Source organism: Fukomys damarensis, unplaced genomic scaffold, assembly GCF_012274545.1.
Source record: "Fukomys damarensis isolate Sample0158 unplaced genomic scaffold, DMR_v1.0_HiC HiC_scaffold_17, whole genome shotgun sequence".
Lineage (NCBI taxonomy): Eukaryota > Metazoa > Chordata > Mammalia > Rodentia > Bathyergidae > Fukomys > Fukomys damarensis.
The window spans coordinates 46,391,595-46,416,283 of NW_022900929.1; the positions used below are offsets into that span (position 1 = coordinate 46,391,595).

General features: G+C 40.6%; 1 long non-coding RNA gene and 1 gene segment (V, D, J or C); both read left to right on the forward strand.

Moving 5' to 3' along the window:
• Nucleotides 1-24,689, forward strand: part of LOC104871741 — a 445,981-nt gene that overhangs the window by 332,666 nt on the left and 88,626 nt on the right.
• On the forward strand, nt 182-23,224 carry LOC104871740. The gene is made up of 3 exons (XR_782960.2): nt 182-312; nt 8,125-8,247; nt 23,180-23,224. It is a non-coding gene; the product is annotated as an uncharacterized LOC104871740 (long non-coding RNA).

Genomic DNA, 24,689 nt, shown 5'->3' on the forward strand with positions numbered 1-24,689 from the left:
TCCACTCAGTTCTACCATAAGTTTCCCCCACCGCTTCTTTAAAGATGTTCAAAGTTGAAAGTGCCAGAAAATACTCTTTATGACCATCTCTGCCTCTACAGAGTAGGTCCAAAGACTTGTACAATCAGGAGGTCTAAGAGCGCGAGGGGGAAGATTGGGGGCGGCGGTTGGGAGTGTCCGCACGGCTACCTTCCTAGCACTGAAGATGGCGGCAGCAGCGCCAGCAGGGGAGGGCCTGGCCAAGACCCTCTGGCACTAAAGATGGCAGAGGCAGCCTGCAGGAGAGGGCGCGGCCAAGAAGAATTTGTACCTGTATGTGCTATATCTTGATTCCTTTCTTTTTCCGATCCCCATCCCCTCCCTTTCTTTTCTCCTTATTTACAAAGTATGTTTCCATATTTTCCCTTCTTTTCTCCTTTGTTCTTTTCCCTGCCTTCCTGTCCCCCTCCCCACTCCCTAGTGGGTACTAGTCCTTTTGAACATTTTTCTCCTATTTCACATTATCTATTATACATTTTGGTCCTCATTTACACTTGCAGTTTCTCACGCCAGAGAGACAATGTGACAGTCACACATGTGTGTCCAATTTATTTCACATAAGGTATAGTCTCAAGGTGCATCCATTTCATGAGATTTTGTTAATGAAGTCCTTGCTTATTATAAATCTCTCAAGTTTATCCTTCTTTATGACTGAATAGTGCTCCATTGTATTTTTAAAAATCACAACTTTTTTTATCCATTCATTGGTCAATGGATATTTGGGCCATTCCCAAGACTTAGTATTACAAACTGTGCTGCTATAAATGTGGGGCTGCATACACTGTGGTATGATGCTTCTGGGAAGATACACAGATGGGGAATAGCTGAGCCAAATGAGAACTGTACTCCTAGTTTTCTGAGGAATTTCCACACTGATTTTCACCATGGTTGCACCAGTCTACACTCCCACCAAGAGTGGGAAAAGGGTTTCTTTTTCCCTGCAGCCCCACCAGTTCTTGCTTATATATTTCTTATGGTAGATAGCTTCATCACTAGTGTTAAGGCTTCTCTAGGAAATGTGTGTTACACAGAAATGTCTTCTGCGTGTAGGTGGATCTTAGTCTTTGTGTCTATCCAAGAACCTACCTTTCCAATCTATTTTTGCTATTTAGCTCAGCACCCAGGCTTTTGGTACTGGACTATGTTGATGGTTGTGGCCCCAGACAATTACACTGTTGCATACAAGGGAGAACAACTGATGAAAACATGTATGATATCATGGATAAAGTAGTACAGTTAGCAAGAACAATGACATCAAACACAACCTAGCAACTGACAAAATGTGGTAACTATTATTTTAGTACCTTTAATCATGTAAGCAAACTCTATCTACTATTGTATAACAAAATTCACCATAAACCAGAAACTTGTATGCAATGAGTTTCTCATTAGTAGAGTGATTTTACCTTGTAAGGGGGAAATTTAAGAGGACTAGGGGACAAAACAGAGAGATAATTGAGGAGAAATATAGTAGAAGTAAGGCTGAAGGGGAAAAGATAAACATTCAATCTTTGAGAAACTGGAGAAGAGGGCAGGAAACAAAGGGAAGAAAGCAAAATGATTTTAATGCAAACAAGAAAGATAGGTGACACTGTACTCTTACATTAAAATATCATGAAATCAAGAGAGACGGTTGCAGAAAAAGAAAGGAGATAAATAGGACAGAACAAGGATAAAGGTACAGAACCTGAAAAACCAACCCAACATAAAAAGGAAAATATGCAAACAAAGAAAAAGAAAAATATCAAAATTCCTCTGCTGTCCACAGTTCTGTGTTAGTGTCCAAGAGAACCAAAAAACAAACTGTGCAAACCCTCCAAGTCTGCAGTAAGGTCAACGCTGGGGCACCAGGCTGTCTCTGGCCTCTGAAGGTGAGGCTGGGGCCTTTCCCCAACATCTTTCTAATTGTGTCTCAGGCAACTCAATCACTTCTCACTGTGACTGTCTTCACGCCACTCTCCCAGCTGGTGTGGCACTCTCAGCAGGAGCTAGCTGAAGATGCTCTCATGTCAGGGCACAGTTTGCCCCACCCAAGGCTTGCACAGCCTCCTTTGTTCCACACTGCTATTTCCTCTCACATGCTGGCAGTCCCACTGCTGGCGAGGGTCATTTGCCCACCCTGCCCTCCAGGCAACATCAGGGGGCCCCTCCAGTCCTTTGTAACTCAGGGGTATTGGCAATGGAGTGACCCTGGGGCTGTTCAGCTATTGGCACTCAAGCCCCAAGCCTTTAAAACACAGTGGCAGTCCTGCCCACCCACTGCTGATCTGCACAACTGTGTGCCATTCCAGTTCACTAACCCACTGTTAATTCTGCAGGGCCACTGGGGAAGCACTGTCTCATGTCCTCACTGCTGCCTCTGATTGGTAAGATTTTTTCACAGTACAAATCCAGTCTCCATTTTACAGCAAGCAGCAAAGTTGCTTTCACTGCCTCCCTGCCAGGGTGGGTACATAGTCCTTCCATCACCCTTCAGTCTGTGATGGTAGGCTACTTCTTCTGTATTAATGAATCCTATTACGTTCTTCTCCTCTGTCAGTTCCCTCACAATTCCTGTGCCCTCCACTCACTTTGTATCCTCTTGAAGCTATTGCTTTCCAGATTCTCAGTCCTTTGTCTTAGAAAAGAAGCTGTGCCACTGGTACTAACCACTGCACCATTTTGGAGGTTTCTCTTTTATTTTGTTTTTTAAATTATCTATATTTGGGGTTTCACATGTTAGAGAAGTCATGTAATATTTAACATGTGTGTCTGGTATATTTCAATTAGCATTATAGTCTCAAGGTCCATCCATTTTCCTACAAAGGACTCAAATTTATCCTTCTTTATGTGTATGTAGTACTCCATTGTGTGTGTGTGTGTGTGTGTGTATCACATTTTCCTTATCCAGTCATCTGTTAATTGGTACATAGGCCACTTCCATAACTCAGCCGCTGTGAATTGTGCTGCTATCAACATAGGTATGCATGTACCACTGCAATATTTTGTCTTTAACTCTTTCAGGAAGATACCGAGAACAAGGATATCTGGGTCAAGAAAAATTTTTAGTTTCAGTTTTTTTAAGAATTTCTGTACTGATTTTCACAGAGGTTTTATTGTTTACACTCCCACCAACAATGCAGAAAGTTTCCTTTTACCAATAAACTAGCATTTGATGTTTTTTGAGTTTTTCTCAATAACCATTATTAGTGTAGGAAAATGGAATCTCAGTGTCCTTTTGATTTGCATTTTTCTAATGGCCAAAGTTGCTGAACATTTTTTTACAAACATGTTGCTTTTTTAAGGGTCTATCATTTCAATTGCCCATTTTTATTGGGTCTTTTACTTTGGGAGGGGGTCTAATTTTTCTGAGTTCTTTATACTTTCTAGATATTAGTCTTCTATCTATAAAGGAGTTGCAATTTTTTTCCTATCCCATAGATTGTCTCCTCATCTATTGTTTCCTTACTGTGCAGAAGCTTCTTCATTTTCTATAACCCCACTTGTTGTTTCTTGTGCATTTGGGTGCTTTTTAGGAAGTTCTTGCCCATGTCTGTGTCTTCAAGAGTTTTAACAATGTTTTCTTCCAGCACATTGAGTGTTTCTGATTTTATATGTAGGTCTTTCATCCACTTTTTGTTTTATTTTTAGAACTGGGTCAGAGATATGGATCCTTACACACATAGCATTGGAAGAAAAGGAGTTTTCCATATTCAGAATAATGAGTCAAGTGGTTATGTTTTGAAGTGTGTGAGCTGTGACACTTGAGAATTTCTCTCCACAGATACAATTGATCTTTAATTACCCCTGTCAATGCATGAGAATGGAATGTGAATACTGAAAATATGTAGAAAATATGAAACTCCTTTCTATTGGGCTTTACAATGCATTACATGTTGTCAAACAAATCACAGTGAACTAATCTTCCCAATGGTACTTATTAATGTGAAAAATCAATTTCTTCACATCTAATGGCACTATGCACAATGTCCTAGTCACTTTTCTCAGTGCTGAGACAAAGTACCTAACACCCAAAAATAAAGGGGTAAGGGTGTCTTTCACTTACAGTTCATAGAGGTTTCAGTCCATAATCAGCTGTCTCCAAAGCAGGGTGGCACACGCCAGAGGGGCAACAGTTCATGGCAGCAGAAGGCAGCAAAAGCAACACGTGAACTTAACAGCATCTTTCTGCTCCTTTTTCCTTATCCACACTGTCAGGGTTACAGTAGCATGAAATCAATCATGAGACTTATTTAGTGCTCAACACCCCTTATTTCCAACTGTGGGAGAAGTTCAAGCCTGGCTGGGCCAGGTGTGCCACACTCGTGTCTCCTGAGCTAACTTGGAGACCTGGCTAAGGCTGAGCTAACACGCCTAAGTGCATAGATGCTGGGTCCCACAGGCTACACCTCTGCCCCTAGACTATGACTCCTTCGCCTCACCCAAGAAAAATCACTCCACCGTGCATGTAATAAGATATCACCAAATGTTAAGTGCTCCAACCATGCTCCTCACCCATAGATGTCCCTATATAAGCCCATGAATTTCCTGAATAAAGCGGAAGTGTTCCACAAACCTCCCCAGAGTCTGCCTGGTAATTCCGGGCCTTACCCTCCCAGTCCAACCTCCCTAACCTTGTTCTGTGAGCAGGGTCGCGAAGGACAACATCCAGCGTCACACACTCTACATAGAACCACCTGCGAAAATATCCATCACTGCATAAGGCTTTGAGGGAACATCAAGACACAAACTATAACACACAACTAAACTAATTTAAGGCAGTGTTTCATATATTATTCTTGGCCTGTTGCCAAAATGTGAGGAAGAACTGCAAGTTGGAGTGATGTGGGAGATCTAGATGTACTTGTCATTTCTGGCTTATCCCCTCTGAACCAGAAATACTTGTCCCTAAAATAAATTCACAGACACTTTCTCAGCATGTGCTTGGCTGACACAAAGTGCACAAAGATGAACAAGACAGATACCTTCAAGCTTCTTTTCTTAATGAAGGAGAGAGGAAAAGGATTGTAAATTCACTGATAAAGATAAGAACTGAATAACATGAAAATTCAGGGAGTGCTAGGGACCTCATGCATTCCAATCCTGGATAGTAATGTAGGATTTCCCAGGCATGTCAATCAGCTCCCCCAAATATAAAAACCCAATTCAAAAATGGGCATCTGAAATGAACAGACATTTATCAGACAAAGAAGTAAAAGCAGCAAGTAAATATATGAAAAAATGTTCCACATCACCGGTCATTCGAGAGGTGCAGATGAAAACAACACTGAGATTTCACCTCACCCCAAAAAGAATGGCTGCTATCAAGAAATCACACAATAAGAAATGTTCACGGGGTTGTGGGGAGAAAGGAAACCTTCTCCATTGTTGATGGGAGTGCAGACTGGTGCAACCACTATGGAAGTCAATATGGAGATACCACAAAGAACTAGGATTAGAGGTTCCATTTGACCCAGCCATCCCTCTTCTGGGTATCTTTCCAAAAGAATTAAAAGAATCATACCACAGTGATATATGAACAACCATGTTTATAGTGGCCAGTTTGTAATAGTTAAAACTGGGAAACAGCCTATTTGCCCATCAGTTGGAAACTGGATAAAGAAGATGTGGTTTTTCTATAAAACGGAATACTATTCAGCCATAAAGAATGAGAAAGTAGATTAATTCATAGGTAAATAGATACATTTTGAGGTTATACTCCTAAGTGAAATAAATAAGTCACACATGTGTAAATACTGAATAGTTTCTCTGGTGTGAAAAACTAAAATAGTACTCAAGATCCTAATGAGATAATTGGCAATGTAAAATAGGAAGAAAAGGGCTAAAGCTGTAGGGATAGTGATAAGGGTAAGGGAAGGGGAATAAAGAAAGGGAAAAAATACAAGAAAGTGTAAAAATGGAATTAAAGTGTTTGTAGATGGGGAGGGGAGGAGGGGGTGAAAGGAGAGTGGGGATAAGGGGAAAAAATGAGAACCAAGACCTGCCATGTAAAGGTACAAGATCCCAGTAATGAATGTGACTGTACTGTCCACCTAGAATGTACCAATAAATTCAATTTAAATTTTAAAAATGGGTAAGCTAAATCAAAGAAAATGAAGATTTAAGGAGGTGAGTTAAAGACCATTAGGAGATAGAAATAGAAAGGAGTATTTCTGGCAAAGGAAGTCATTCAGGAAAGACAAAGCAAGTAGTGCAATGCAACTAGTAAACACAAGCCTGGTAGATAGCATTGTTTATTTTGAAATAGTAAAAGGAACCACCAAAAATTTTAAGCATGCAATTTTATAATTTCTCAATGCATTAGCCGTTCATCACTGAAATACCTAATACGCTTAATGCCTAACTTACCTAACATACACATGTTGGAGGAAAAAGGATTTGTTTTGGCTCACAGTTTCAGAGGCTTCAGTCCATGGATGGCTGGTTCCAAGGCAGAAACGGCACGACATGAAGCCATAACAGAGGAAAGCTGCTCAATCCATGGCAGTCAAGAAGCATAAAGAGAAAACAGGAAGAACCAGGAAAAAAGAAAGGACCAGGGACAAGAAAACACTCTTCCATTTCTCAGCCCCAGTGATCCACTCCTCCCACACCCCACCTTCTAACAATAAACAAGACAGATACCTTTCAAGCTTCGCTTCTTCATGAACTAGAAAGGAAAAGGATTTTAAGTTCACTGAAGAATATGAGCTGAGTACCATGAAAAATCACGGAGTGCTAAGGACCTCATGTAGTCCAATCCTTGATAGTAATGTAGGATTTCCCAGGCATGTCAACAAGTAAGCTAAATGAAAGAAAATGAAGATTGAAGGAGGTGAGTTATGAACTCCTCAATGAACCAATCCACTGATGATAAGTAAAGTGCCCTCATGATCCAATCACCTTCCAAAAGCCTCACCTCTAAACACCCGAATGGGTAGGGGAACATTTTAGATCAAACAATAACACTGGAGATATAAAGTTAAAAGCATATCATCACCTATAATAATCATCTAATTCTACTATGAGTATGTCTTATAACAAGAGAACTCAAATCTTCAGTACCTAAATCTTCAGTAACTTAACTGTAAGCTGTAGATTAGGTTCATTTCTGTTCTGTGACTTCGTTCTAGGAACAAAACTGAAGCAGCAGTGACTCCCTAAACCAAACTTCTTTCCCCTCAGAGGGCAGATGTTCAAGAGTGTCAGTAGAAGTCTTGAACAGGACACATCTCAGTGCTTCAGTATCTGTAGTCTCCGGATCAAAGCATGGCAAAGCCCCAGTGTATATCAAGTAGGATGCATTCTCCACCTGCAGTACAAAATCCTGCCATGTCATGCAGCAGAGAAGCCAGATGTGTGCTTCTGTCATAGGGAGAGAGTGAAGCGTTGGGAATAATAACTGTTACAGTCTTATCTGGGTTCCCAACTTGTTCTTTGTTATAACTACTTCTATTGAAGTCAATTTTTGATGGTTGCTTCTAAGAAACTCTATACGCTACATTAGAGGGAAGACAATGAGTCTCCTATAGGTTAGTCAGGAGCTTATTTTAACCTCAATGCAATAACCACTCACATTTTCCCATTTTAAAGACTAGCACTCAATAACAGCTACTTTGACAATCTACATTACAATTCTTTATTTTCATCTGGCTCTCCCTAGGAGGCACACATTTTCCTGCTTTCTGCTCTAAACTATCCCATTTCATTGTTTCTTTTTTTTTCTTTCTTTCTTTCTTTTTTTTCAGCTTTAATTGAGTTTATTGGTACATTTTAGGGATACAGTACAGTTACATTCATTGTTGGGATCTTGTACCTCTACATGACAAGTCTTGATTCTCATTTTTTCCCCTTACCTCTGCCCTCCCTTCACCCCCTCCTCCCCTCCCCATCTACAAACACTTTATTTTCATCTTTTGATTCTCTCACATTTTTTCTTTTCCCTTTTTACTCTTCCCCTACCCATCCCACCTTCCCTACACCTTTAGCTCCTTTCTTCCCATTTCTAAATGTCAGTAATCTTATTAGAATCTTATGCATTGTTGCAGATTCCATTTCATTGTTTCTTATTGAGACAATAGTACTTCTTCTTTTCTATTTTTTCAGTCAGCGAAGAGAGTGAAGCTTTGAGAAAAGAAGCTGCTTAGAGTTTAGAGGGCAGGCATGTGGCTGCACATAGACCGGGAAGGAGTCATCAGAGCGATCATTAGTGAAACAGTGATTCATAAAGTAAGTGATAGATTGGCCTAAGACATCCAGGGAACATGAAGGTCGACCCTTTTGCATTCCCAGTGCAGCAGCAACAGCAACACTCATAATGTTCTTAACCACCTTAATGATGAAGCTTGAAGAAGGACACTTCCAGTGAAACTATCACTTCCATAGAGATCAAAAATAAACAAGCCTGCTGTCTTAGAGCCTCAAAGAAAATTTCAAGAAGGGCATAACTGAACCAAAAATCAGAAGGCAAACTAGAGTGTAACTAAGAAGTGTCTGCTGAATTCAGCCAGTGCCATAGGTTTTGCTTGCTCAGATTGTGCCCTGCACAAGGGTGTTTAGCCAAGAGATTCTGTAATTCGGCTCATGCTCTATTAGAGTAGCCAAGCCCTTGTTGGAGAGCAGCAGATCAGGAAAATCCTTTTATAAAGCCCACAAAAGTGTGTGTGATCCATTTGCAAAGCTTGAACACAAGAGGTTGCCTCTGCATTTGCCAAGCAAGTTACTTTTCCTGAATCACCCAAAGCACCATATGGGCTACTGGCCCTGAATTGAGCAACTGGGAAGTCAATGAAAATAAATTTCAAATTTACACAAAAGCCCTTTGTACATTGTATGACACTATTCAAATGGAAAGCAGGGCAAGCAAAGGTGACTCAGAAGCTTAGCAGGTGACAGGAGACATTTGCATTGACCACAAACATTTTCTGCCTAACCCACAGCATGTAGAATGCACATGAGACATTCAGATAGGTGACAGACTCCTCTGTAGGAAACCATTTAAGGTCAGGCTGGCCAGAAAGCACAGATGGAAGTGGACATGATGATTTCTGTAAGTCCATTTTAGCCCCAGGGAAGGTCTAGACAGCAGGACAGGAGAGCCTGAGACAGAAACACCTGGGCAGCTGGCCCAATCTAACAGCCAAGCTCTTTGATCCTGCTGCAACTTAACTTGCAGAAAACATCTGGCTCCAAAAAACCTTACACTGTGAAACCCAGTGGAGGTTTTTGTAAAGCTCTGTAGCACTGTGACAGGGGGGATATGCACAGTGCTACAAAACCTAAAGAGACCTTTACAAAAACTGCAAGGACAAAGACACTTTCCTTGGGTAATACTCTGCCTGTGTCTGGTGCTCTAGGGGATAAATACAGCAGGCAGTCTTCCCTCCTTGATCTCTAATCCAGAAGGGATGCCAGGAAGCCAAATGGACCAGGGGAGATGACACCAGCCCCTGGCCTCTCACTCACTGCAGTTCTTCCCTGGGTGAAAATAGCATTTCAACATTTTCTTACCGCACATGTGGGGAACAACACATCACATTAAAAGCCATCACATTAAAAATGATCTGATATTCTTGTTTTCAGGTTGATCTTATTGCAAAAAAAAAAATAGCTATATGAGCCATTTCATATGGAGCTTCTGGACCCAAGTCCTTAGATAAATTTGCTTGGGCACATTGCTTTTGTAGTTTGAGAACATGGATTTGGTGATTAATTTATTTGTACAGAACTGCCAGTGAGTGCCCTATGTCGCCTTGTCTCCTCTTGTGCTACACATTATTTTACCATAAGGTAACGCTGGTAGTAGTTACAGACCCAAGACCCATGATCTCAGCAGTCCCAACTTTCCAAATTGAGTGTTAGTGTGCATTGAGGAAATGTGATCAAAAACAATAGAAAACTACAGTGCAGAGAACTTCATTTAGTGTGCTGGGCTGGAAGTATTCACCTTGGGAATATGTTTTCTGTCAACTCCTCAGACAACAAGCTTCTGAAAACAAACTTATTGGGAGTTACTACATTGTCATGAGTCAGGTGGATGAGCAACAAGTGCCGTCTTTCAAGGACCTGAGCATGAAAGACACTCCAGCCCTAAAGCTAGTAGGAATAAGGAGGGCGGGAGCACGACTGAGGTTTTTGTAACACCCTCAACAGCTGTGATACAGATAAGCTCACCTTTGGACAAGGAACCTACTTGACTGTGGAACCAAGTAAGTGATCCATTTCTCTGGAATTTGGGATTAATGCACCTTCTACCTAGTGAGGCAGAAATATCCAGAAAGGTAAAGGGGGTGGTACTAACACCCATAATAGTGTAATAATGTCAAATAGGACCACTAGCAATAGGTAAACTATGGTTATCCCTCTGTAGGAGTTGGGGGGGGTAAAAAAGTAGGATTGAAGAGATATGAATGAACCAATACAGTGCAAAGGAATTGGAAGAAATTTTGCCCAATCCATGGGATTTGGATCAGGCTGTAGAAAACAGAATCACTGGTCCAACTCCCTGAGCAGAGGGAGAAACGACCTGGAATGAGGTTAGCCTGAGTCTGGGTGATCCTATCAAGGTGTCCACAGATACAGACAGCTCTGACTTTTCCTAGGACAAATTCATGTTCCTCGGAGAGCCCAAGACCAAAGCTGTCTCTTAGGCATGAAGAGTGGGTCCAGATTAAGTGGTCTTGTGTTACAGATGTGCTGTCAGCTTTCTCTTTAGAGTGAAGGAAGGTGTTCTAGATATTTGTTTCTAAATGGCTGGCCTAAAAATGGAAAGTAGTTTACTAGAGAGAAATATGGATAATTGTGCTCCCAGTGAGACCAGATTCCAAGCAGAACAAACTTTTGTGTGTTACGTTTCCAGCTAAGAAATGCTTTAAAATTAGCGTGGCTCCCAAAGGAATCATGGTGTTCATCTTCCTCCCAAAGAGGATATGGTTCCACTCACTAACTAACTGTTATAAAGGAATCAGTGCTAATAGGGTTGTTGAAGAGCTGTGTTCATGTAGAAGTCATGTTTTGTTATGTGACTTTTGAATGTTGTAGTATCCTGCTTTTTAGAGAGAGAGAGAGGTCTACAGCGAGGCAGCAGCTTCCAGTAAGATACTATTACTCTTAAACCAGAGAACATAATACATCAATTTAAACACCCCTTTTGAAGGTCCTAGAGAACTCTAGCAACACAGACCAATGGTCAAATCTGCCACACTAGCCACTAGAAAAGAAAGGACACATCCCACCCTTATGACTTGCCATCCAGCTTACATTTCCCAAGGTAACAGATGGCTCGAGAGCGGGAAGGTGGATGAGTAGAATGGGGTAGGAGCCTCTAAGAGAACAGCAGGGAAATGGGAAAGCCCTTTGTGCATGAAGTAAAAGAGGCTGAGGATTGAGGACAGAGGAAGGAAAAGGACAAGTCTGAGTGGGCATCCCAGAACTCACATACTGTGGGAGAAACAGAGCCAGATCTCTGCCTATGGGAAGAAAGAGAGACTCAAAGCTATGCTAGCAGGAGTAAGCAGAAAAACTCAAAAGCTTTTTTAAATCAAACCCCTAGTAAGATTTTATAAATTGAAGTAATTCATGCTCTTGCTTTTAAATGTCTCTGAAACTAAAACTTCTCACTAGTGTATCCACATTCCCAACAAAGCTACCAACTGATTTTCCTAATATCCCTTTGTTTATCAAATTCTTCACAATGAATTCAAGTTGCTCTGTGTACTGATGCCCTTGGACCTGTATGTTCCTGAAGGTGAAGCACAGAGCATATGATTGTAGATGGTATGGAGATGAGCTTTTTCATATGAATTGCGCTTTTAATGGAGGTCAGAATAGTACAAGAGACCATCAAACCCATATCATTAAAATATTCCCTTTGATTATATTTTAAGTTAAAAAGTGAGTAACTATAAAGAAAATTATGTAGAAAATTTTGACACATAAATATGACCAAGGAAAAGATGTGATTAATTGAACTTTGGGGAATGCTGAGCAGATACATTCTGTTTTCCTTTGAAATGAAAAATAAGGAACATCCAAAGGGGGCAGGATCTAGAATATCTTTGAGTTGAGCCTTCTTTCTTAACTAATATTAGACTAAAGAGGCATGACTGCAAACCCAGGCCTTCATCTTCTCAGAAGCCTACTTTGTTTTGATGCTTTCTTTCCTTGGGAGCTTCTTACAAGCTCTTACCTGGGTCTCCAGGTAGCACAAACCCAACAGGGGTTGGTACTAACCCACAGCCAAGATCCCATGAAAAAATTTAGCCTCTGGACAGAGCAAACCTGGGGACACCACTTGAACTCAGGAAATGATGACAGAATGGGAAAAAACCAGCATGTGAAGTGCCACAATACAAATGTGCACTATTTGCAGTGATGGAAGTAGCAGATTAGAAAAGGGTCATGGTCATCAGGAACATCTTCATGAATGTGGGCCAAGATATGGACTTAGAATTCTCTCTACTATTATATATATCACCATTATATCAGCTATCACCTTTTGGGTGCCTATCACAATGGTCATGTGGAATTAGTTACCATTGCTTCTATTTTACAAATCAGGAAAATGAATCTCAGGGAGGTTCCCCAATGTCACACCTCTTGGCAAAGTTATAATTTGAATCATCTGTCTGTACCCACAATCTGTGCTCCGAAGAACTTGCTCTTCTATTGAGGCTGCTCCATTAGAAATAAAAGCATGTAGAAGCTCTTCCTGTTTGGTCCAGCCTTTCTCTCAGGCCTCTACTGAGCTCCAGCAGAACCTAAGAGGAAAGAATGCTGCTTCTCTTCCAGTTGCCATGCCTAGCATTTTCTTCATGGAAAATTCCCTGCCTCCATACCAAAACCATTTACCAAAGAGCCATTCTCCCTCCCCAGGAGGAGCCAGGAGAGTTCCACCACACACACCACACTACTATAGCCAGAGCACCGAAACACAGAAAGATGACCCGAGCGTCTCCCTTTTTTCCAAAGAAAAGGAGTACATAAAATCCGGACTCATCATGTTTCCAAAATTCCAAACGATCATTTCATCACTCGCCCCAGATAATGGCCCTTGGGCTGACATCTCTGACTTTCTCTCTCAGTCATGATGATCAGCTCCCAGAAGAGACTTTCCACCTGCAGATCATTTTACCTAAAGTCGTCTCCTCCAGGGGCTTGTGCAGCTTTCTCTCCTTCCTGTTCCAAGTCTCTACTCAGTGGCTGATTCCCGTGAGGTCCTCCCCAGCCACCACTTGGCATTCTGCAGGCCCCTTTTCCCCCACTATTATTCAGAGTCCTCTTATCCACCTGGACTATATGCTGACTTATTGTCTATCTACCTTGCTACATGAGGGCAAAGACTTTGAGTCGGTCCTTACTATGTCCAGGAATACATTACAGACACTCGGTTAATGTTTCGTGAATGAATAGGTCAGTCGATCAGGGGACAAGTCAGCTGTGGAAGGGAAAAGGAAAGAGAAGTGAAAGTGAGCTGGAAACCTGCAGAGCCAGGCCTGAGTCCCAGCTCCGCAACATGTGACATGCCACTGTCACTGTGTGTCCAGCACTGTTCAAGTGCTGAGGAATCAGCACAAACAAAACAAATAAAACATGCCGCATTGGAGCTGGCCTTCTAATGGCAATGGACAGAGCATAAAACACATACTATTTTCCATGCTAATGAACTCTGTGAAGAAAAATAAACCAGAAAGTAGAATAAAGAGTACTAAGGGGAAGCAGCAGTGTGCACTTTTAAATAAAGGCCTCATTGGAAGGGTGGCATTTGAGCAGGATGGTGACAGAGCAAGTCTTGCAGCTCCCTGGGGACAACAAGCACTTCCAGGCCAAGTGGAGTTGGTGTGAAAACAGTTGGGAGGCCACGAAGCTCAGAGAAATATAGTGCCAAGGGGGAGAGTTTGAAAAGGAGGTCAGGTTGGTAATGAGGGTGGGGAAGCCTGGCTTGTTGGTCCCTGTAAAGACCTCTACTTTTGGATTTGAGTGGGAAAACTAGAGAGAAGAATGGAGATCATACTGGATTCAGAGGAAATAGCAGGGGAAGACAAGGTCTGAATTCCAGGCCACACTGACAACCCTAAGAAGTGGGCACCACTCTCATCTCAAACAGCACCCAAAGCAAGATTTTCTTCTCCCTCTGTGACCTCTCTCAACAATCATTCCCACAGGGGTGCTCTGTTTTTAATGAAATGACACAACCCTGCTTTAAGCAAAACTTCTTCTCCAATTCTAACCCTAGTACACATTCCTAATAATTACATAAGGGCTTTGTAGTTTATAAAATGCTTTGTATACATCCTTTCCTTTAATTTTTTTTTTCTTTTTTGGTACTTGGGATCAAACTCAGGTCCTTGCGCTTGCGAGGCAGGTGGTGGAACTACTGAGCTAAATCCTGGACCCATCCTTTCCTTTAATTTTAAAACCTATTAATATAGAAAATATTATCTTTATTTTATAAAGGAGCAGTGAAGTTCAGGAACTTAGCCAAGATTACATACTTGGTAAGGGACAGAGTCAAAACTAAATTTTGAGTCTCCTGACATCCTTCTACTTTACCACAACTGAGAACCACCCTACATTTCAATGATTCTCCAAATGTGACCTAGAGTCCTTTATGGATTCTAAACTGATTTGAAGATACATTTTCCCTCCGTGGTGTTTTGAGTGATGTGCAGGCAGTCTCACAGACTGCTTTTTACATATGACAGAAACCAATTTAACTGTCACTTCTAAGTGTACGTGTGGCATCAAGGCTTTGAAACTTTGGTATTCATGAATGTATTATTAAAATGGACTATAGAATCTAATTCTATTTTGTACTAAGAAGTCTGGCTGCTGTGCAATGCTTGGCAATGATGCAAGGCTCTGCCTAGATATGAAATACAATTGCTAAAAGGTTAGAATGAATGAAGTACAAAATCCACTAGGTCTTTACCCCACCTAAGTGTTGCCAATAGGTTAAGAACCACTACTCTATGGCCAACATTCCACCTTTCTTTTCTCCCGAGAAAAATAAAAATAAAAACAAAAGCTCCTTTCCAGTCTACATTTATACTTTCTCATTCAGAGAGCACAAATTCTATCACAAGGTAAGTGAGAAAAGCTTGAATTTCTACATGTTGACAGAATCTTCACCTGTTTTGTCCTGAGGGGTAGCTTGTAAGACCGAGGAGGAAAGATGTTGGCTAGATTGGACAGAAAATCCCATCAGATGGATATCGTGCAATGTGGCATGGCAATTGGGGTCAGAGTTAGTGTAAAGAGAAAAGCAAAGTGGTTTCTGAATTATTTAACAGCTGTGGAGAAAACACTAATCTTTGGCAAAGGAACCTATCTGGAGGTAGAACCACTTAAGTAACTCAGTTTTCTTTCTTGTGACTGCTATACTTGGTAACTGTCTTTGCTAAATATTTTCCCAAATCACCAAATTAAGGGGCCAAGGGTTTAGCTCAGTGGTTCTGATGCCCGCCTTGCAAGCGCAAGGTCCCATGTTCAATCCCCAGTGAAAAAAAAAAAAAAAAAAAAGAAAGAAAGAAATAGTTCCCACTTTCTTAAAAAATTAATTTCTCCAGCAAGTAATATAGCAAGGGACAGTGTGAGGAAATACATTTTCTATAAAATAGGGGTGGATATGTGCTTTGGCTAGCCTACTCACACTACCATTTTCCTAGACAGTTTCCATTGTCTTTCTTTGCCTAAATCTAGAGAACCAGCTCTCTCAACATCTGTGCCTTCACCAGGTACAGATCTAGACCATAACTATGATGGGAGCCACCCTAAAACCTTTTAGGTGGTAGGAGGATTGAGGTGTAATGGAGAGCTTGTCAAACTAAGAATTCAGAAACAAAGTTCCAATCCTTTTCTTTGGTTGATGAGCTCCTTGAATTCACCGAACTCTCATTTCCCTGTAGTTAAATTAAAAGATTTCCAAGGTATATTCTGGCATGAGCACATTGATTCTGATGATTGTCAAGTCCAACTCTTAGAGACAATTTGGTAGGAAAAATAGAGAAGTCCTGTTTGTGAATGTCCTGTGGTCCTTTTGAAATTCTGTGATTTAATTTTTTAAAGTAGTGAAAAGAGATCAAAACTTTCTCTACACATCTATTAATGAACTCTTGTGTGATCACAGAGGTTTGTACAAGTGACAGCTGAGGCTACCTCCATATCACCTGTTACTCTGGGTGCGGGGTGGAAATTGGGCTCCAGAGACCTGAGGGTGAGGCCAAGCCCAGCCACTCACTGTCTCAGCCACTTTTACCTTCAGTGGTAACATTTGTAAGATGGCCCTAATAATGCCACCTCACGGAGTTGGTTGAGGTAATATTGACACCAGTTGTTTGTCAAGTAGAAAAGTATTAATAAAATTGTAATCGTCTATGATTATTATGATCCTTTGGCTATATCCCAAGTCTTATGCATCAATGACTCTTGCTCCAGCCATCATGTCCTTACCCCTCTAACTGAACCCCAGCCCTATTATGGTTGACTTCCTTGATCCTATCTATAATTGTGTTTCAGCTCACAATGGAATCTCTCAGCAAAACCAAAATGATTCCTTATCCCTGTGTAAATATGATCCTGAAGTAAGATTCATGGGTAAGAGGAGGCAGGTTGAAGGAATAATAGCAGAAAACTTAGGAATTTTCCTAAATGTCAATAGTCAGAACATAATAGACATTAAACTGCCAGAATATACTGCTTAGACCTCAGAAACCTTTACACAGTTCTGTGTGTCCAGAAACCCTCATGCTGCTCCACCCACCCACTTCCAAACAAATGAGACAGACTGACAGGAGGAGAATAGGTAGCAAGGTTTTTGTATTGATGCCTAGAATAGTGCTACAACAGCACAGCTTGTCTTTGGAACTGGAACTCAACTCATTATTCCCTTAGACTTGTGCTAGTGCTGTACTGAATGAATGGGGCTTCTTAGAAAGACAGGAAATTCTAAATCAGAAATCCACTGTTGCTGCAAAGAGCCTGGGTAAATTTTGAGGGAAAAAGGTCTTAGGTTTCTCTTAAGAAAATATTCTGTGTATATTTGGAAACTCTGTTCTAAGGCTTGGTATTGATACATTTTCTACAACTACCTGAAAGAGGTCATAGGTCAGACTTCTGGTTGTGGCCCCCTAGTCAGGGACCAGGACCATAGAAAAGGCAAACTCTAGATGAGGAGGGTCTCCCCACTGTTTCTGAGGGAAAATAGTTATCAAGGTCATAGTGCAGGAAGAATTAGAAAAAAGAAAGCATTGTGATGAAAGGAGTTAGAACTAACTCTCTCTCTCTCTCTCTCTCTATCTCTCTCTCTCTCTCTCTCTCTCTCTCTCCTTGCCTCTTGCCCCTTTTTGCTGAGAATTTGTATTCAACCATCATGGTTGTCTCACACTAAATGCTCTCCAAAGTCCCATCTTAGTCTGGGTCTGCAGAAGGCAGTTACATGTTCACCTCTTCTATGAGCCACAATCTAGGGACTCTGAATGAGGGCTCAGGAACCTGCATCTATTGTAGGAACCCAGCCACCATCTCCAAGACAATAGAGGAGTAATGGTGCTCTCATAGAAATGGTGCTCTCTTACCACTGGTAGCCTGTTCTAATGTCTGGGCCAAGTTCAGGTACTTTGGCTGCCGACCGTCCATCACTGATATCAGGCCAGAAAACAATAACATTTCAGATGCTTTCCAAAATTCCAAGTAAAATGGGGCAGGCATTATGTCTCACATGGTTAGATACTGATTTTGTTTATTTCATAGGAAGTAGAAAAGGGAAAATGTGCATGAATGTGGCTGAGGCTATGTGACAGTCCTAGAAGTGAGTGTCATTGTCAACATGGTCTCTGCCTCCCAGAGGATAATATAAATTTGGGGGGGTTCTTCATTGCCTGTCGCTTCCAGTAAAGTAGTGGAATTTGGTGGATTTTCTTATCTTTGAAAAGCAAGAGACTACAGCAATGAAAAGGAAAGAAACAGAATCGTGTTGTAGTTGATTGTAGTCTGATAGATGTTCAGCAAATTGCATCTGAGTAAAAAGCATTGTGTTTCATTTTCCCGTTAAATCACTTCCACTTGAAATTCAAAATTGTCTGCATAGTTAGAATCAAATCCTGGAGGTCATGCTTTTGGGAGTCTTAAGAAAAAAAAATATATGAAACCAATGTTCAGCCTCTCTGTCGGGACACTGACAACACTTTCCAATGATGTGTCATTTATTTCTCTGGTTTCCTCCTCTTGCAGTGATGGAGCCTAATATTGCTCAGGTAAAGGGAGTGAGGATTTCAAACCATGTCCCCAGTCCTAAAAGTTTTGACAGGAAATAATGACCTTAGACAACTGCCATTCTTTTGGCTTGGTTCTGCCTCTAGGCTCTTGAGTTTTGGTGATAAGATAAGAGAATCCATATGGTCTTTAAGTTCTATTTCACATGATTACGATACACTCCTGAGACTTGTATCTAGACCCAGAGTCAGGAGAAATTATACACAAAAATGAGCAATCCAAAGCAAGAGCTGACTTCTCTGCCCTGCACCCACAGCACACAGCACCAATGGGATCCCTCAAAGGCAGCCAATTTCTTATTCAAACCTCAGGTCCTTGGACAGCTTTTCAATGAATTCAGAGAATTAGAAAAGAGATTCTTTATTATTATGAGATTCACTGAGTGATGGGAAAATTAGGTTTCTAATCAAAAAGCAGCATTTGAGACTCAAGAGAAGGGAACCAGAGTACGGGAGTCAGACCTGTCTTTAATCCTTCCTCTCCTTGGCTGAGCATTCATTATAAGATGTGTCAATATTCAGTGCTCCATCCCTGCATCAAGCTATTTTCTTCTTAGGAGCCCTCTCAATAAAGGACAGTTGAGTTTTCCATCTTCTCTTTCCCCATTAAGGTTATTGGTACATTTAAAGCAAACCACACAGTTACATTGATGATTGGGATCTTGTGCCTTTACATGACATATCTTGGTTCTTGTTTTTTCCCCATTCCCCTGCCCTCCCTTCACCCCCTCCACCCTTCCCTATTTACAAAGCCTTTGTTTCCATTATTTCCTTTTTTCACATTTTTTTCTTTTCCCTTATTTCCTTTCTCCTCCCCTTCCCACTTCCCCTTTAGCCATTTTCTTCCTATTTCAGTCTCAATTATGCCATTTAACCTTATTTACACTTTTAGTTTTTCACACCAGAAAAGCTATTTGTTATTTACTCAAGTGTGTCTATTTCACTTGAGTATGCCCACAATGTGCATCCATTTCACTATCAATGTCTCTATTTTCTCATTCTTTATGGCTGAGTAGTACTCCATTTTATAGAAAAACCACATCTTCTTTTCCAGTCTCCAGTTGATGGGCATTTGGGTTGTTTCTAAGATTTAGCTATTACAAGCTGTGCTGCTATAAACATGGGTGCACATATATCACTATGGTATGATTCTTTTAATTCTTTCAGGAAGATATCCAGCAGAGGGATGGCTGGGTCACACATCAGTCACCTGTCATCCTCTTCTGCCCTGACTCAACCCTGTCCCCACATCTCTTGGATGGGAAATTCAGCTCATTTTCTTATCCAGCCATTCAACTATTATTAGCTTCAAAAGGACCTGAGACTCTCTGCCTCCTCCCCATGGTCTCACCAATAGCAGCTCTGTAGTTCTCTGAGTTGCAGCGACTCTAGGCCAAAACACCAGGCAGGGGAGGCAGGCGCAGATGCACAGGTGTTCAAGCCCCAGGACCCAGGGCTGGGCCCAGGCAGGTTACCTGTAAGGGAGTGTAATAGTGTGCTCCTGAGACACCTGAAAGATGTTTTTTGGACCTGGCATCAAATTCTTCATGGAGCCCCATGAGTTTATCTTTTTTCCCATTACCCACAGAAAATTTGAGTTATCAAATTACCTGGGAATGGGTTGCGATGCAGTTTATGTTTTCAGTTGTAATTAGGAAATTAACATAATTAGGAGATGGAGTAATATGGCTTAAAATGAGCCAAAGTAAACTCTAAGGCATTAAAGTAATTATTACTCTTGTTTTAAAATAGGTAAATATTAAAACTAAGGTCCCCATGTATTTCCAAAATCTCCAGAGCAACCCAAAAAGCCCAAGAAAGCAAAAAGAATCACACTGGTAGTTGGAGTAGTCAGATGTAGAACAGACATTTTCCAGGACATTTTGGCCCCCATTCCCCAGGAAGTTGTTTGATCCTTATACACCCCTTGGTTAATGCACCCCAGTGTGCATGCCTCCTTGAAACCCACAAATGTCCTGCAGCTTGGAAGAATGTAAAAATGGAAGGTTAGCATGATCATGGTAATCAGATAGAACAAACTTTCAGGGTTTAAATTTAATCCCATAAAGGCGGAGAGTCTTAAAATTCTGAGTGACGTTTATTATAGATGTTGCAATTCTTACTGGACCAATAGAATTCTACAAGTGAATCTAAAATAGATGATATCTAGGTTTATAAATTAAGAAGGGTTGATCTGGAAGGATATAACAAATTGTTTTGGTTTGGTTTTTTGGTTTTGGGTTTTGGGTTTGTATTTTTAACCAGCATATCATCTTAACATCAAACTAGTACTCACAAAAAGAGAAGGTCCAAAAACAAAATAAATATCCAAACAAATACACTCAAAACAAATATCAAAATTTAATTATATTCATAGAACAAGAAGACAGACTATTCTCAAAAGATAAATAATTAAAGTTTCATTTAAATCTGGCATCAAATCTTGTTTTAAATTTTACACAACTTTAAATTTGGTTTTAAGTCAAATATAAAACAGACTAGGATATACATATGGCAACCACACTGCATGGATTATATTTATGAAAAAGAAAGAAGGAAGACTCAGTTCAATCAGATAGCCTTTTCTTTGGTTACCATGATGCCAAAGAACAGATTAAATAAAATATTTTTCTTTCAATTGCTTTAAATATATAGACATGAAAAACAGAGTCTAGGAAAAGTGTTTTATGAAATCAGTACATTACACCCTTTCTGGAATGCTGACTAATAGATTCGGAGCTCAGTACCATAAGTGCCTGAACTTCAAACATCTTTCTTTTCGGCCATGTTCCATTGTTCAAATTTTTCAAAACCAATTTCCCCAGCCCAAAGTGATCATTGACAACTGCCTAATGAATTTAGATGTCAAAATCCAAAGCAAGCCTTAGTTGTCCATCTAAATCAGACTAGATTTAGTCTAAAATATCTTAAATATTTTACTGTTAAATATCCAAGCTGATGGGCCTTAGGTTTTTTGGTGTTGCTATGAAGTTTGTTTTTTGTGGTCATTGTCATCGTTGTTGTTTAAGGGACAAATTTCTTTTCTAACTCATAACTGCCTTGAATAACAACCATAATCCATCTTAAACCAAAGCTAGGGTAGTGAACAAGAAATACCACAACTGTGAGAAGGGATGAGTAAGCAAGGCATGTGGTTTCCAGCCGTTGATGCCAAGGTTATCAGCTTCTGCTATCAGTGCCTTCAACCATGCAAAAAAACAGAACAGTGAAGGTTTTTCTCACACAGGTTTAAAGCAAGTTCCAGGAAAACTCTTTGGAAAAGGAAAAAGAAAAAAATCTCCCCTCTCATCTAGAGCTAAAGCCAAAGCAAGGAGGCTGATTCTGGGGAATGATGTTCCTGCCCTGAGTGACTGGAACAGAATCCTGTCTTTGACTTGAGCATCTTGGAGCAGGAAAACATAAATGGGGAATTATATTGGTAGTGATAAGGGGATGTCTCTGAACATCTTATTTTCTAGGAAAGCCCTGATCAGCATGGCCTATTTACAGAGTGGTGATCAGCAAGAACTTCTTGACTAAAAAGTCACTCCCTCGCAACCAGCTGATTTGGTGACAGCTGCATTACCAGGAGCCTCACAGCTGAACCCGAAAACCAGACTCAGGGCAAAGCATTAGAAATGTCTTTTTTTTTTTTTCTGTTTACACACTCATTACCAAACCTTCTGTTTAGTAGCAGCTAATGTCTTTATTGTGGACCACAGAAAATAAAGCATGCTACAATTCAGCATAGTTTTCATTTCATACCAAGAAGCCAAAATCTTCAGTTATAAATACTAGGAGCCATATTCACAGAAGAAATTAAGATTAAAAATCAGAAAGCTATGACTGGAACTATATGCAGACCACCATTCACAGTTTGACTGTCTCTCCTGATTCAAGTTTAAGTGAGGCTCTTTCTTTAGCAATCACTTGAAGATAGCCTGAGAATCCTAGTCTCCATGGACACAAAATGTATTATAATTCAGAAACTTCAATAAAGTGCAGTGTGAAAAAATCATTACTACCTTTCTCAAAGCTTCATGACTTTCAGTTTTAAGGAGAGAGAAAGATGCATACAAAATAGCAGATAGATAATAGTTCAAGGTAAGGCATGAAGAAAGAGAAAGCTATTAGGGGACCCAATTACTAGGACCAACATTCCACAACTCCTCTTAGAGTAAAACAGGAAAATGTGGGCTTAAACTGGCTTTATATCCACAAATACTTTCTGAGAATGATGGTTGTTTCTTCTGATTAAAGACTCAAGGGAAATTGTATAATAGCCAGGCTCTTACAAAAAAGTAAACATTCACCTAATGGCAAAGTGATATACTGCTTAACTTCAGTCAACCCCTTCTGTCCATCAAATGGAGATGACACCTTGCAGTTACTGTAACCCTCCCATCCTCAGAGCCTTTGAATCAGTATTGCAGACCTTTTCTGATCCTTGCTTCTTCAACTGGCATAATGCAAAGCATGAGCAACTACCCTAATCATCCCCCCATGAGTTCATGCATTTAATCTAAACCAATTGGTACCGACAGATATATGCAAGCTGGCCTCAGTTGTCCAGAGGATTGATTAACAAATTATAGAAAATTGAAAGCCAGCTGATCCAGAAAATTCTTTGTAGTTGTTATATTCTGTCTCTGCTTCCACTCTTACCCCTAGCGCTTTCTAAAACCTGAAGTCAAACTAACTGCCCTTATTTCTGCTCACTTTGGGAACGGCTACTCTTTGATGGAGATGCTAACAAGCCCAGGCCACTAGCTAACAAAATACAAGGACTTCTAGATTATAGAATCTTTCCCCAGAAGAATTGAGATAATCACCACCATTAAAATTCCACAAAACTGTAATCATCTCTTGAAATAATTTGGTTATATTTGCAGGAATTCAGCCTCCTTCCAAGCCATCCGTTTTCGTCATGAAAAATGGGTCAAATGTTGCTTGTCTGGTGAAGGATTTCTATCCCAAGACTGTAAATATAAATCTCAGGTCATCTAAGAAGGTAGTAGAATTTGACCCTGCTGTCGTGATCTCTCCAAGTGGGAAGTACAGTGCTGTCAAGCTTGGTCAGTACGAAGATCCAAATTCTGTAACATGTTCAGTTCAAATCAATAATGAAACCGTGAGCTCCACTGACTTCGAAGTGAAGACAAATTCATCTGGTAGGTATTATCTGACTTCAGGAGAATGGAGACTATGAGGAAGGAAATTTGAGGGAAATAGAAGGTAGAAATGTGAGCTCTGGGTAGCATCATGTTGGAAAAAAAGACTTATAGTTTTCATCAGTGACTGGGAAGGAAATGGTCTGCACTCCTAGATGGAATCTAGTATATAGCCCATTTCATTTAATCCCCATCTCTCCTCCTCACCAGCCATTGTTTCCTTCATACAAATGACCACCCTACTACTAGAATCTGGCATTGAAAATTCATGCCAAAAGAAAAAGCAGCTTAGCCAATGATGGGGCTGAGAATCCTTGTTCTATATACATATTACAGCATGTCTGGATACTGGGTTCATGGTAACCAAAAAGTCTAGACCACAAAGCATGTTAACTGTATAAACAGCTATGTGGCCCTAAGTTATATCCTCTGGTCCCCATTTTCCTTACCTAACGTCTCCTCTAGTTTTAAAACCCTAAAATCCTGAGTCTCCTGGTTGTCAAAATAGCCTTGACCACTGCTGTTTGTTTCAGATGTTCTAAGACAAACGGAACCTACAAAAGTAACACAAACTGAAAAGAGCTGCCATGAACCAAAAGGTTAGTTCAAATCGAAGGGTGAAGTTTAAAATTGAGGGGCAAAGCATAGTAGTTAAAAACTGAGACAAAAAAAACAGATTTCAAAAGAGAACAAAAACCTGTCAATCAACTGGACACTGAGTCCGGTTGGTCCTCTTTGGTCCCTGACTGTCCTGGGAGAGCTGGCCTGGCTGCAAGCATGTGTTTCCAAAGCTCATTCACCAGGCACAAGCAGCACCCTGAAGTCTCTGAATGCTACTTGGCACCAAGCTGGGTGTGCCAGGAGAAGCATGGTCACCTGGGGCAGACTGGTATCAGTGCTGTAAGCCTAATTTCTAGAAAGGAATCTGATCTCTCCCTGAAGTTACTGTCTTCACTCTTGTTCAACCATAGTTTACTCCTCGAAGATGAACATGATGTCTCTCACAGTGCTCGGGCTGCGAATGCTGTTTGTCAAGAGTGTTGCCATCAATTTTGTCCTGACTGCCAAGTTATTTTTCTTTTAAGGTAAGAAATAGCTGCTACTTAGACTTACATCCACCCAAATTATGTTGTACATGGGGAAAAGAGGTTTAGAACTGGTAAGAAACCAAAAGCATTTGGAAAAGAAAAACACACAGAGACACATTTAGAATAAGGTGGGCTATCTCAGA